Consider the following 12,324-nt stretch of genomic DNA (forward strand, 5'->3'; position numbering starts at 1 on the left):
AGAGAGCAGTGCTGTTGCCACTCTGAAGCAGAGAGAAGCCAATCAACTGATACCAGACAGGAAATTGCTTAGTGCAGGACGTCAAGCAAGGAAAAGAGGTAAGTCATGCCAAGAAGACTCTAAGCCCCTGGCGGCTTTCAGGGAAGAGATTTTAAGGTAGCATTCGGGGGAGGATTGAAGGGTGTGTGATCAGCTCATACATAGTTCTCTGGTTGATGTTATTGGAATCTCAGTCATCAGCCTTCTGGGGTCTACAGGCTAGAGGTCAGCAGTTTTCACCCAGTTGGAGGGTGTCTAGTTTCCATATAAACAAAGTATGAATCAAGTAATTACCTACAGCCCTTGAGGGGGAACTGAAGGTCTGACATTGTTTTATGGCTAAACTGTTATTATTTTCTCTTCCTCTATTGCTTCTCCTTGTTTCTGCATTTTGTTACTTCTCTGATTAAATTTTCCCTTTGGAACTCAGAGAAGGCCTAGGAGGCTAAAGCTTTTCATGAAACAAGAGGCTGGGGACTCAGGGGAGTGGAGTGTTAGCCCACGGGAAGACTCAGTAGTTTCAGGCTCACTTTCAATCCCCCTGTTTCTTGGACACTCCTTAGTCCTGAGAGGAACAGGAGTGACGACCCCCCTGAATATGTCCTGCAGAAGGTGGGTGAAGTCAATTGTTCAAGATTAAAAGTGAGAAAGCCATTGATTATCACATTAAAGAATTCTGGAGCCCCAGGTTTAGTGTGAATAGTCTGGGTTATGAGAACTTTATCTCTCTTAGATAGCTTTTCCTAGGGCCTGGAAAAGCACTTAAAAATTAGTAGACATATTATAAGAAGAATACTGATAAAATGCACCCTTGTAGTACTCCTTAAAAGAGTCCTTTTATACCAGATACAGTCAGAAGAGTAAGTTCTTTACTCTTTGGGTCCTCTTTAGGTACATTCTTTAGCCAAGCAGCCTTTTTTAATTACACTATTTACTTCAATTTCAACTTCTGTACTAATCTTAATATATACATAACCGGAGCTGTGGGCTTCCCAGGTGGTTCAGTGGTAAAGAATCTGCCTGCCAATGTAGGAGGTGTAAGAGATGCTGGTTCAATCCCTGGGTTGGGAAGATTCCCCCTGGAGGAGGAAATGTCAACCTACTCCAGTATTCTTGCCTGGAAAATCCCATGACAGAGTAGCCGGGTGGGCTACAGTCCACGGGGTCGTAAAGAATTGTACACAATTGAGCAGGCACACACGACAGGAGCTATGAATCAGTACACATATGTATCTATTTTTTAGGCAAAAATATCATTTAAAGCAATTGGTTGTCTAGTACTATTCTGGCTAAACAATCTAGTGCCTTTTACTGGGAGGCTATGACTCGAGTTGTCTTATCTGTCACTACTATTCCTAAAGTGAGAGAAAGTTTGCAAGAGGAGATCTTGGGGCCATAAGTTTAAAGATGGCAGCTTGGAGAAGATGTTTTGAGAGTGGCCGGTGATGTCCTTGAGTCTGATACAGTTCAGAAAATTCAAGTTCTCAGTAATACAGGAACATATCTGAATCTGCATGCATAATGGGCGCTGAGCTCCCATTCGGATGCCTGAACCACAGTCACTCCAACTTGAATTTTTAAAATGCATTCTTTTCTTTCATGGTTAATACAGATGTACAGTGCACGTTTACTAGGCCTTCAAGAGACCTTTTTGGTTCATTTAAAATTGAAGTTAAACCATGGATAAACCCCCATGCTTTCCTCAGACCACAATGTGCGAACATTTCCTCCATCATTTTCTCCTGCTGTTTGCAAATCTGTCGAGAGTAAGCATTGATGATCAGAGTATTTCTCACTCGATGCTCCGGTGGTTGCCACCTGCCCTGGGTCCTTCGTGTCTCTCAGTGCTAGGCCTCCTTTTTGCTTATATACACAACTTCCTGCTATTCACATTGTGGGGGGAAAAAATCAGACATGGTGATAGAGACTGTTTCTCTTTCACGTGGCCAGTATCACCAGAAACAGATACACAGGCAGAACCAGGCGAATCAGTGCACTGGGCTCTCTCAAGTCCACAGTGCCCTAGTGTGAAAATGGAAGACTTCCCACATGCTGTTCCAGCTTCTAGGACAGATGAGCCTTAATCTAACAGGGGGGTCTCCCGATTACTGTTCAGTTGGTGCTGTATGACAGAGGCATGCCTTGACCCAGAAGCAGCCAGGATTCAGGCCCCAGCCCTGCAAAGGGAAAAGGAGGAGATGGCTGGGTAGAAGCAGGAGACCCACTTGGGTGAGGGGCTGCATTTCAGATGGGAGAGTCTGGGGTGATCCAGGGTGGGGGAAAGAGCTGGTAGAGTGGGTGAGGACTCAAGGGGCGGGGGCTGCAGGGAAGGAGGTCTGAGTCAGGGCTGGGATGGCTGCCTGGCCCACTGCCCAGATGGAGACTGATCTGGTGAGAGGTGGACATGAGCCCACCTGATTGGGTGGTCCAATCAGAGCAGGCCTTGGGATGAGTTGGGGAACCAGGGCCTGGGACCCCGACTTACCCAGGGCCAGAGGACGTGTGGTGTCTGGAACCAGATGGCATGCTCTTTCACATTCTTTAACACACTGTTGGCACAGAATTTGATGTTTATCTGGGTAACAGGTGCGTCCATGTTGGAATACACGCCATCACTGGGTAGATCTGGGAAGATGGGCTCTCCATCCCAGTAAAACCCGTCGCTAAGACAGAAAGGAGTGTTAGGGGGCCCCACCCGGGGAAGGAGGCAGCCTGTGCTCCAGGAGAACAGTGGGGCTCAATGAGCCTGCAGACCTTGCTCGGGGCCTCTGTCTCCCATCAGTTGGAAGGACAACTAGTGGTGAGCAACGAGAGCCTTGTGGCCAGAAGGCACCACCTCTCAGCCCTGTGGGACCTCGGGCATGTCACCCTGCAGGGCGCCCAGAGCATGATAGTGAATCCCCGCCCAGTCTCTTCTCCTAGCTGCCCCTTCATCCTACTGACAGTCTCCCCTCTTCAAAGAGGGGCTCACCCCTGCCTGTGGCCTCACAGGAATAAAGGGACAGAAGGGGACTGAACCCAGGTCTTCCAACCAGACAGCCTGCGGGAGGGCTGTTCCCTCCTTGGAGGCCTTGGAGCAGCCTCCTGAGCTGAATGTTGCTGCCCCCATGGCTGCTACCACAGGACCTTGGCTGGGTGTCTAGACCTCAGTTATTCTTTCTGTAAGATGGGTGCTCATTGAGTCCCCTCAGGGGTGGCCGTGAGGGTGGGGGCTGAGGGTGCAGGGACAGGGCTGGAAACAGGGTCTGGTCCAAGGCAAGAGCGCACGAGCAGTAGCCGTTCTCATCCAGGATGTGTGTGAAGATTTCCTGCTGCGCCAACAGGGACCTGGATCCTCTCCACACGAACTGCAGGCCCTGCAAACCCAGAGGGAACAGAGTGAGGGCCCAGGGGCAACAGGGCTGCCGGGCTCCCCTCTCTGAATCTCATGGCTGCCTGCACCCCACTCCTGTCTGTGTTTCATGGTCAACATCTCCCTCTGCTTCCTCCTGACCTCCCAAAGCCACAGGGGGTGGAGGAATTTGCCCTTCAGAAGGCACCTGCCTGCATGTTCACCCTACCCCTCCTCAGGGCAAGACCTGCTACCAGGGCCTTCCAGCCATATTCTAACTCTGCTTGAATGCCCCAAGACATGGGGAGCTCATCACCTCTCACTACAGGTACAGTCCATTTTGAAGTTTTAATAGTTAGAAAGTTGCTGGGGTCCAGCCCCAGCAGGATCCAGGGGAACCCTCAGGATGAACAGCATCGGCGAGAGAAAGACACGTAGAACCGGCCTTGATAGGTCCAAGTCTGCGGGGTGGGGGGGAGAGACCAGACCAGGAATGCAGCAGAGTCTGGCAGTTGCTTTATTTTTCACCATAGCCTTTATACCCTAAGTTGGTACATTTCTAAGGGGCAGATAAGCATACAGACTTAGTTTAACATTATATCAGCTTGTCCTTCACAAAACCAGGTGTGCTCTGTATATTTTTGTTTATGAGAGTCTTTTCCCATAGATTTTTTGTACATTATCTTCTGGCCTTGAGGTTAGCAGAAAACAGAAAAGTGGCAGTCTCATGATACAGCAGGTTGCAACATAATAGAAATACAATCATGTTACCATAAAAGACAGTCTTTTTGCAGAAATTCTCAGCTAAATTTATATAAAAAGTTTAACACACAAAGACTCTGCGGCTCTGGTGAGGCAGCCCCTGTTTAGCACTCTTGGTTAAAATTAACAATTATCTTATTGTTTTTACACTAGGGCTAAACTCTTATTTTATTATATCTTTAACTATATTAACAATAGTTTCCACTGCACAACCTCAGCACATTAACATCGATCAAACGTTGATCTAATAACCATTTTTAAAACAATATTTTTTGTATTCTCTAATAGGGCTTCCTCACCTGCCAAAGGGCTCTGTGCCTATTAGGGCCCTTTTTATGGTTAATCTCTATGTATAATATCTTTTGGCTTTCAGGCCTGTTAACAATTTATGGCTTGCACCTGGTGCAACTTTAAGCAACTTCAGTAGCCAACCCTGCCTTTTTTGTGGTTAATCTATTTTCTTTCTATTAGGTGTCATCTCCAAGGGAACTAGATAGGATTACATTTTCACAGAACAGAAATGCAAAGGATTGCAAAAACAGCAGATATGGCACAAAACAGGCTCTTAGTCCAAAAGTTAATTACCTGCAAGAAGTCACCAGCTAATCTCTATCTAAACTTTTTCTATTAGGCGTATATGTGGCTATAATATTTGTGGGGCTTTTCTCACCCCGCGGAGGGACCTATGCTTAATTGTTTCTTTTGTTAGCGTACTGTGCTTAGGATGTTTAGAACAATCATGAGCATTTTGTGCAATGAGAGCACATATTTATAAAACAAGCCAGAATGCCAGCAAAAGGGTTTGAATTGAAGCATTTCCTTCATCCCTGGCCCCTTCATAGAGTACTAGTGTCCAGGAGATTTATTAATTAGCTTTTAAGTTGGTCTTTATTCAGTGAAAGAGGAGTAGGAGAGCTCTCGGCAGGCAACACAGGAATCTGCAGCAGGGCAAATAAGAACAACAGCAGAAAAGGGGGGAGGATATAGGGTAGGGTAGAGGCCGAGGCCAACCGGGAGGGTCCCTTATCCTAGACGGCCTTGCCTGCCCGGTATTTTCTTCATGACCTCATCACGGGTGGGACCTCCCATAACGGCTCCCGACAGAAAGTGCTCAGGGCTACAAAGCAGAAATGAAATCCTAGCTCTGGCTCCAGACAGTGTTTCTGACTTCTCTGTGATTTGGTTTCTGCACATGAATCTCTGGGAGTCACACCCAGCTCCCAGACTCACCTGCAGGAGAATCGAGCTGCCATAGGAAGCGTGTGCAGTGCTCAGTGAGGTACTTAGCGGGGTCATTATAAAGCTCACTTCTCTTGCCCACGAAGAACCCAAAATCTTTCTTATAAATTCTGCTGGCCATGTTACCACTGCTCTCCAGAACTTTATTATCAGAGTCATCCTGCACAGAATCCTTACATTTGTGGCTTTATTTACCCATCTGTAAAAGCGGGTAATTTTAGTACTACTTGTTATGGGTTGAATGGGTTCCCCCAGAAAATATATGCTGAATTCCTAACATCATTAGCTTGTGAGGCCTTATTTGGAAATAAAGCCTTCACAGAAATGATTGAAGAAAAAAGAGATCTTGAGGGTGGGTCCTGATCCCAATATGACTAGGGTCTTAAAAAGGGGGGCAATTGGATCCAGACATGCTCAGAGGGAGATGATGTGAAGACACAGGGGGAAGTCAGCCGTCTCCAGGCCAAGGATGCCTGAGGCCACCAGAAGCAGAGAGAGGCCTGGAACTGACCCACCCGAGCACGCTCAGAAGGCACATGGCCGTGTCCAGGGTTGACATCAGCCTGCTGACCTCCAAGCCTGTTAACAACACGTTTGTTGTTAGAAGTTCCCCGGTTTTCGGTACTTTTTCAGACAGCCCCAGGAAATACAGGAACTACATCATAAGGCTGTTGTTTTAAAGGAAACCAAGAGGGTAGTGGCTCCCACCAGGCCTGGCACTTTGTAGATGGCAAAGGCAGTGTCTGTGTGGTTGTTGAGTGTTATATTCATTCATACTCACTGCCCACCCGTCAGAAGTGTTATTACGTCCCAGGTACCCTGAACCCCCCACCACCTCCCCTCTGCATTGATCACGGTTTACTGAGTGCAGGTCTGTGCCAGTCCCTTTGGAGACTCAAAGAAGAAGGCAGCGCCAGCCCAGCTGAAGGGGGTCGAGGGGCGGACTCAGAGTCGCAGGCATCCGAGCTGGGCCTGCAGCTCAGCCAGGAGCTAGACCTGCGGGAGGAGAGAACCATTCATGCTGGAGGGCACAGCAGGGCAAAGATGGGCCTGGGACGTCCCATGGCCTGTGTAGCCGCCAGCATCCCAAATGCTCGGGACAATAGCAGGGGCTCTGAGAAGCAGGAAGGAAGAGAGGGAGAGGAAGCCCAGGCGCGTTGGCAGCCGCGGGTGTGGTTCACGGCTCACCTGGTTCTTCTGCATGGCCTCTTTCAGGTCATAGTCTATCCAGGAGGTGATGTGGGCATTGAAGCCCGCCAGGGCAAACAGGGTGGAAGTCATGGCGGATGTGCCAAATGAGTCCCCCTGCCAGGAGAACTGCGACCGGATCCCAAACGTTTCATAGAGAAACCCGTGTCCTTCTGCAAAGAGATCAGCCTCCTTAGTGACTGAAGGGTGGCCGCTCACCCCCTAACTCCTTCAGGGTCCCCTGCCCTTCTCCAGGACTGGAGTGTCATCTACCAGGCCAGGCAGGGTCTTGCTGCTGTAGACACTAGTACAAAGGGCTCCATCCCAGAATCATCTAAATAGTCTTGCCTTTATTCATGATTTACAAGCTGCCACAATGACCTGAGGTCAGGGTGACTGAAGAAATCTCGAGATTTGATAAACAATTGACTTAAATGCCCTGAGGACTTCCAACAAATAGAGTCTTCTGAACACCAAGAGAGCTAGAGGCTAATGTCTGTGTTTTAAGATGAGAGAACTAAGACTCAGAGAACTCCAATCACTGGTGTTAAGTCAAACCGTCCCTTCATTGATGAGTTGCCCAGGCTGGGACACTGCCTGTGGCCCAGAGAATTCCAGGGTTATGGGACAGAGCTGTGATCAGATCCCTATACAAGGCCCGTCCAGTAGGAAGGTGACCACTGGGAGGCTAGGGTGGACCAGAGGAAGATTCGGGGTCTGGTACACAAAAGAGGTGATGAGGGTCAGCCAGGATGTTGGACTTGGGGTGCGGCTCTGAACCTTCAGGGACCACTGGGATCAGCAGAGGGGAAGCAGGAAACAGAGGAGACCAAGAAGGGGCTGCTGGGGAGGAAGGGGAAGACTCGGGGACGGAGGGTCCAGGTTGAGGGAGGGTGGGTCAATATCATCACACTGGGGGGTGGGGCGGGGCAGTAAGCCGTGGAGGGCACACCCTCTCCCCAGAGAGGCAGCCTGAGGAGGGCAGGCTTGATGACTGCTGACTCTGTGGCCCAGAATTCATCACTCACAGAATTCTCTCTTTGCTCACTGGACACCAACTCAGTCCCAAGGGGTAACTTTTCACTGGTCTAGTCAGTCATGAAAAGATCATTCTGCTCTGCCAGATAATGTTTTCCCAGCCTGTGTAGAAGCTAGAGGTGGGCTTGTACTATGTACTATAGTTTCAAAGATATGTGGGTTAAGCCTGTTTGGGTTTCAGAGTAAGGTTTCTCACTTTTTCTTAAAAATGAGAGCTAAGAAGTTAACACCTCTTGCACATCTTTCCTTCCTTGAATGTCGATGTATGGCGACAAGATGACTGGAGCTGTAGCAGCCGTTCTGTGATCATGTGGGAGAGGATGAGAGAATACGAGAAACCTTAATGGGCTGCAGAATCCGACCCTAAATCATCCCCCTTCTTTGTAAGTAAATAGTAGATATCCTAAAGATTCAAGTCAGTGTTATTCAGTTTCTCTGGACTCAAGGAGAAAGAATTCCTGCGACCTAAATGAACAGGTGATTCATGAATAAAATAGCTAATCGCCCCCCATGACACATTCTTCCCCTTCCTTTTAGTAACAAAAGCACAGAGTCTCTCTTAGGACAGGATAATAGACTCTTGGCTGGAGACTGTGTTTTCCAAGCCTCATGTAGAAAATAGACCACGTGACTAAGTGATGGCCAATGAGACATGAATATATATATATGAATAACGCATTCCCCAGCCTCCCATGGAAGATAGACCACATGACTAGGCTCTGAACAGTGGATATGAGCAGAAATGATGAAAGTTCTGGGTCACCTGAACAAAGATGCACCTGCCCTCTCCCCACCATTTTCTTTCCCTCTTCCCTGCTGGGATGACATTTCAGTGGGGTGAGCCACCTGCAGCCATATAAGGCAGGCAGAGACACCCTGGGGATGCAGAGCTAAAGAGACAGCAGTTTATGCTTGGATTATCTATGATGCTGTGTGCTGTGTGCTGTGCTTAGTCGTTTAGTCACTTGGTCATGTCCGACTCTTTGTGACCCCATGGACTATAGCCCACCAGGCTCCTCTGTCCATGGGGATTCTCCAGATGAGAATACTAGAGTGGGTTGCCATGCCCTCCACCAGGGGATCTTCCCGACCCAGGAATCAAACCGGGGTCTCCTGCTTTGCAGGAGGGTTCTTTACCAGCTGAGCCACCAGGGAAGCCGGTGATACAGCGCCCTGCAGTGGCCCGGAGCAGCCTGCCGTTGTAGACTTCTCCCCACCAGAGACGTAACCTTCCCTCTTGCTTGAGCCACTGTCACTCAGTCATGTTTATGCAGCTGAACATGCATCTTAAAGAGCACAATGACAAGGTTCAAGACCTACCTGGCCAGTGCATGGTGGGTGGATCCAGGGCGCAGAGACCAAGGTGATGGAGAGGACAAGCAGAAACAAGAAACAAAACTGCTGCCTCAGCTGGAGAGCTGCTTCCTTCCTTTTCAGGAGATGGTTAAACATGCCTTAATCCTGCTGTGGAGGAGTCAGAGAGAAGGAGGGAGGTGAAACAGAGGAAGAAATCCAGGAGACAGGGGATTATTGGTATTGGGAGGGGGAGGGCGGTTGGGGGCAGGCCCAGAGCTGGGGCTGGGGAGCCCAGGACAGCAGGGCCCTCGCAGGACTGTCCCAGGACTGTTCCAAGAATGTCTTTCCTTCTCCAGGACCTTTCACTTCTGTCGCTGCAGCTAGAGGAGCCCCAGCACCTCTGAGGCCTGATGGGGTGGGTGGGGAGCCCTCTCTCTGTGTCCGGCTGCTCTCCCAGGCCTCCGCTGAGAATTCCAGCTTGGGGAGCTGTCACCTCCAGGAGGGGATGAGCTCGCATTCCCAGGGGCTGCTGTCCACACTCAGCTTTTCCTGTTCACTGAGTTGCTGGGAAAATCCATGTTCCAGGGCTTTTCTAGTGGCTGAGTAGTAAAGAATCTGCCTACCGATGCAGAAGACATGGGTTTGATCCCTGATCCTGGAGTATTCCATGTGCCAGTGAGCTACTAAGCTTGTGTGCCACAACAATTGAGCCCGTGCTTTAGAGTCCAGGAGCCACGATTACTGAGACCATGTACTGCAGCTACCGAAGCTTGCATGTGCTAGAGCCTGTGCTCCACAACAAGAGAGACCACAGCAATGAGAAGCTCTTGCACCATAACTAGAGGGTAGGCCCCACTTGCTGCAACTAGAGAAAAGCCAGCATAGCAGCAAAGACCTGGCACAACCAGAAATTAGTTAATTAAAAAAAGAAAGACCATGTTCCCCCATAGAAGTGTCTTGTCTACTACTAAGGTGAGTGGGTGTTGGCCTGATGCAAAGAGAAGGACATGGAGGATGGAGAGGTGAGAAAGCAAGCTCCCTGGCAGGCAGCCAGAGTGGTCTTGGTTAACGAGACGCCTCAGAAGCCCAGCTACAGCAGCAGAAGGTCAGAGGCCTTGACATGCTTGGCCCGTAAGAACTCATCCATCCTGAGGTCTACCTGCGAAAACATTTTGACCTGAGTCCTGAGCCCACAGGGACCTTCCAGCTTCTTCCTTCCTATCCAGGGCCTGATTCTCAACAGGGGTCTACAAAGGTGAGGAGGACAGGGATCTGGGAGCAAGGAGGGTTGGTCTAGCACGTCCCACCCAACACATCTGAAGAATACCACCACAGTGGGCACAACTCACAGTCCCCGGGACTTCAGGGATGAGTGGTCTGAAGAGGGGGCCCTGAGAGTCTGATGCACACCTGACCTCCCCTTACACATCCTCCTGCACCTGGGCTGCAAGTTAGATGTAGAACAGGGCCATGATGGACCTGGTTGGAGTCCAACTCGGCTACTGGCTGCAGGCAAATCTTTGAGCTCTCTGTGCCTCAGTTTCCTCATCTGGAAAATGAGACTGTGAACAATACCACCTGCCACCAGGCTGTCCTGAGGCCACCAGGAGAGGAGAGATGGGAAAGCACTTGGTTCAGGCACTAGGGAGAGGGCCTGAGCTAACAAGCCCCTCACTGACTGGGCCGGGCTTGGGTCAGATCTGTGACCCTCACCTGCTGGCAGTGTGAATTGGGTAAGTTTCAGCAGCATTTGTGTCTCAAATTCAAGCTCAGTGAGTGATATTTTGTAAGACTCCCCGTCTCCTGGACTGTCCCCAGATCTGAAGGAAATGAGTTGTACATCTTGTTCTTAGAACCGGGAGATTATTATGGGAGTGTCCTTACTCTGGCTGTCCTGGGAGCTTGGCTGGCCTTGAAAATGGAGCCTCATGGAGTCCCCTGTGGAGGAACCACACTGTAGGGTTCCACAGCCCTTCCTGGCACAGCGGTGAGAACCCGCCTTTGCCAAGATTCTGGATGATGTGTTCTAGGGCAGCCCTGCAGGGTCAGCTCTGGGGCGTTCAGCATGGTGGGCACGGTAAGACCAGAAGTGAGGGATGTCCCCATGTGGTCACCCCCAAGGAGGGCAGGCCAGCACCCACCCCTCCCTCTGGGCCCACCAGTGCTTGTCAGACCAGACCCTGGACTGAGCCCTGGGGACCCAGAGGAGAATCAGATGGTCAGGGGAGTGTGTAATTTCCTCGGTTCTGTCTTGTTGCCACAAAAATTTGAAGTGACGGACAGACCAGCATTACAACCCTCAGATGGACCAGCGAGCATTACAGCTCTTGAATGGGCCATTGTTGCAGCTCCGTGTTGCAGCTCAGTTTTATTTACAAAGTAAAGGAAAATACATCCTCGAGGTGTGAGGGAATGAAGACCCAAAAGACGTGAAGAGAAGAGAGGCCCTCCAGCCCAATTTTGGCTCCTCTTTTTATTGTTCTTCTCCTCCCCCTGGGCCTGCCCCATGTAAATCAGGCTAGCCAGGAGTGCTGTTTTTTCTACCTGAGGTCTTCACTCCGGTTCTCAGACCTTCCTCTGTTCTATTTTCATGGGATTTTCCCTTCCTTATCTTTTAGCCACCACCATTCTGGACTCTTTTTTCCTATCCTAACTACCTAACAAGATGACAGTCCCTGCCAGAAGCCATTGTAGTCTCAGGATGAAGGTGGAGGTGATAAGGTGCTGTGGCCCCAGTGGAGACTCCTGGACCATGAGACCTTTCAGTTGAGTCTGAGATGAGCTATTCCAATGGAAACAACAGGAAACCTTGGGCTGAAAGCACAGGAGGCCCTATGGTGGGAACAGGTCAAGGACAGCAGGAAGTAGAGAGAAGAGGATGAGGCCAGGAGGTGAGGCCTGAGGCTGCATTAAGGAGACTCAGAAATTTGTATGAAGGTAACTATGAGATGGCCACCACATTCCCACTTCCTTACTGTGGCCTCAAAGTGAAAGGCCTCGCTCAAATTTTAACAGGAGAAATGAAAAAGTTTCAGGTTTTTGGAGTCAGGGAACCAGGTTCAATAATGGCCCTGCAGACCTGCCTGGTGGGAGAGGCTCACTCTCTCAGCTTCAGCACCTTCACAGGCACCAGGGCGGGGGATGACAGCCCTCCTCCTAGGCGTGAGCATGCACAGGGGCACAGGAGCAGCTCCTGGCACGCAGGAGGACTCAGTGGCAGGCATCATGATCAAACATCAAACATAAAGACAGTAGCATGCAAATATACACTATCATATGTAAAATAGATAGCTAGTGGGAATTTGTTACATGAAAGGGAGGTTCAAGAGGGAGGGGAGGTATGTATGCCTGTGGCTGATTCATGTTGATGTGTGGCAGAAACCAACACAATATTGTAAAGCAATTATCCTTCAATTAGATATAAATAAATT

The 12,324-nt window shown here is 49.7% G+C and overlaps 1 pseudogene; it reads right to left on the minus strand.

Annotated features, from left to right (window-relative positions):
- Positions 1-6,652, minus strand: part of LOC133058675 (epididymis-specific alpha-mannosidase-like) — a 66,668-nt pseudogene extending 60,016 nt beyond the window's left edge.
- Between the last annotated feature and the right edge of the window lie 5,672 nt (positions 6,653-12,324).

This window comes from Dama dama, chromosome 6, assembly GCF_033118175.1.
Source record: "Dama dama isolate Ldn47 chromosome 6, ASM3311817v1, whole genome shotgun sequence".
Lineage (NCBI taxonomy): Eukaryota > Metazoa > Chordata > Mammalia > Artiodactyla > Cervidae > Dama > Dama dama.